Genomic DNA, 2,872 nt, shown 5'->3' on the forward strand with positions numbered 1-2,872 from the left:
TGTAACCAGTATTTATCAATGTTCAGGGCCCGTTATTTTTTTCTGCCTTTGTTCTCATTGTTTTGAGCTGCTTTAGAGTTTTCTTAATAAACTTGTATGTCATCAGCCAGGACCCTGTCTCATTCACCAGCCTTCCCCACAGGAGAAAAGAGATTCCCAAATTGAAGGACTAAAGTAAAATTACTGGCAAGGAAGTGTTAAGGTAGTAAGTAGCATGCTCACGACTGGCTGGACACTCCAGTTCCCTGTCTTTTATCTGCAATTCCAAAATCTGAAAAGCTCAGAAAACAAAGTATTTTCTTGATCCAGTGCAAACTTAACCTGATCTGAGGTTAATTGTCTTTATCTCACTTAATGTGAAAACTCTTTAATAAAGTTTCACTGCTAAATATTAATGTATTTAACACCTCTGCAGGAGGGTTACAGAAGGTGACGTAATGTGTATAGTATATGACTATTTATTTTCTAAAGTCCAAAAATTTTTTGAATTCTGAAACAGATCTGGCTATATTGCTTTCAGATAAGGGATTGTGGACAAAAATCAGGAGGTCTCTTTCTTGTGTTATCCACAAGTTATGTAGGAAAATAGAAAATTATGTTGAACTTGGTGCCAAGAGAACTAGGTTCTCTGTTTTCCCCATTTACTTTGTGTATTTGAGGTACACTCTTAACCTTGGAGGAGCTCAAGTTCTCACAGCCAGAAACTGGCAGAGCTGGGATTTGAAAGCAGTCTTTAATTTTTCAATGCTTAAACTGTTCCTACACTTTTGTGTGTGTACGTGTGTTGTGTGTGTGGAAACCACACTTGGGGCTTCCTACTCCTCAACCCCAAATGTCCTTAACAGATCCATATGGGACTTCTTCGGTCCCACTTTCCTCCTGTTCGAAGGTCTCAGAGATTTACCCTGCCTTACTCCTTTCTCAGTAGCGGCCAATCCCCTTATCATTTCATGGGCTCCCCCAAGCTTAGGTGTGGAATAAAACACCTGGCGGCTCCCCCATCTTCCTTGCCATCCTTGGTGACAGGCATTCAGTCCTTTCTCATTTCAAGGATCCTGCTGCTAATCACTATGGGGATAAACACAAGTCATACATGTAAAATAATAGCATAACAAGATAATATACTGAAATGGCAAAGAATAATTTTTGCCGTTTTTATTCTAGAGTTCACCATGGAATCACATTTTGATTTCTGAGAACGATTCTCCATTTACCTACCTTCTTCTGAACTCCGCCTTTAGAGGCATTTTAGATGTGACCTAAGATAGTTGCAAAGTAAAAAGAGTAACATGGCTGTTGGTTTCTATAGATAATTTGAACCCAGTGGTTTGTAGACTGAGTAGTATCTGGTGTACTAGGTTTTTACCGTTATTAAAAAGTGAGTCCCTCCAGGCATTGTCACACTGTGTCTCCAGCTAGCGGGGTGTTCTAGCAGAGGACATGGCCTGTAAGTACTCTGTTGAATTCAAAGATTCAACATAGGTGTATTTAACTATGTGCCAGGTATGGGGCATGCAAAATCAGGTATATGCTGAACAGAAAACACACGAGCGTTAACTTCTACACAGCACCGGGGGGGTGGAAGACGTTTTCCTTATGCCCTTCCAGGGTCTTTGGCTGGTCTAATAATTATATTGACACAAGACAGGTAATAGGAGAAAAACAAATTTTATTTCATTTGTACGGTAGCCCCATGAAAATATGAGACTCAAAGTGAGCAAAGCAGGAAGCTTTATATCCTTCAGACAAACAATAAATTTGTGAATTGACAAGGCCCAGGGTTTGGGCTTGGGGTAGTAAATTCGTGAAGTCACAAGGTTGGTGAATACAGCCTGCTCTGCCCTGTTTCCTGCCTCTGGTGGTGAGGGTGCCTTCTGCCCTCCTGGCGCAGGGAGGCACCTGCCACCTGGGAGGTTTTCCTCCTTTGGGGGGGGGGGCGAGGAGGGAGAGGTGTCCTTGCAGTAGCTGTTTCTAATACCTTTAATTCAAAGTCATCAGTATGCCAGTGTGTGTGGGGTTGGCGCATTTCGCTCCCCTTCCGCATACACGGGCACGCAAGCCCGATGAAGAGGGTGCTTTCTGTGGGGCGCCTGACTGCCCAGTTCCCGCCAGGCCCCGTGCTGGCTTTGGACGGCGGCCCCTGGTGCCCTTTCCTGATGATCGGCGCCGGCGGTGGGGTGCCCAGCGCGGGCCTGCGCATCAAGGCGCGAGAAGCGCTGGGGACGGTGCCGCCCGGCTGCTCCGCGCTCCGCCTCGGCGGTGGTCCGCAGGCTGAGCGCGGGATGGCGCCGGGCTTCCCTCGCGCCCCGCGCTTCTGCCCGCGCGCCCCGCCGCAGCGCCCAGCGCCAAGGCCCGGCCCAGCCGGCCCGGGGGCCACGGAGGCTGCCCCGCTGCCCTCGGGCGCCCCCGGGACCCCGGCGGGCTGCCCCTCAGCCCTCGGGCGCCCCCGCCCCCGGGACCCCGGCGGGCTGCCCCTCAGCCCTCGGGCGCCCCCGCCCCCGGGACCCCGGCGGGCTGCCCCTCAGCCCTCGGGCGCCCCCGTCCCCGGGACCCCGGCGGGCTGCCCCTCAGCCCTCGGGCGCCCCCGCAGCCCCCGGGCGCCCCCGGCCCCCGGCCCCCGACCCCCGGCGTCTGCGCGGGGTCCCCGCCCCGCCCGCCCACGGCGTCCCGGAAGAGGCGCGTCCTCGCGCGCGGCCCCGCCCTGCTCTCGCGGGATCCTCCGTGCGGGGCGCGCCCAGCGGCCCCTGCCTCGGCGGCCCAAAGCGGGAGGCCCCCCAGGTCTCCAGAGCGGCCGTCGGAGGGGAGGGAAGGGGAGGGGAGCGGGGGGCGGGGCTCCCGCTGGGCGGGCGGCGGGGCCACGGTCCGCCCCCTC

This window comes from Miniopterus schreibersii, assembly GCF_964146895.1.
Source record: "Miniopterus schreibersii genome assembly, chromosome: 1".
Classification (NCBI taxonomy): domain Eukaryota; kingdom Metazoa; phylum Chordata; class Mammalia; order Chiroptera; family Miniopteridae; genus Miniopterus; species Miniopterus schreibersii.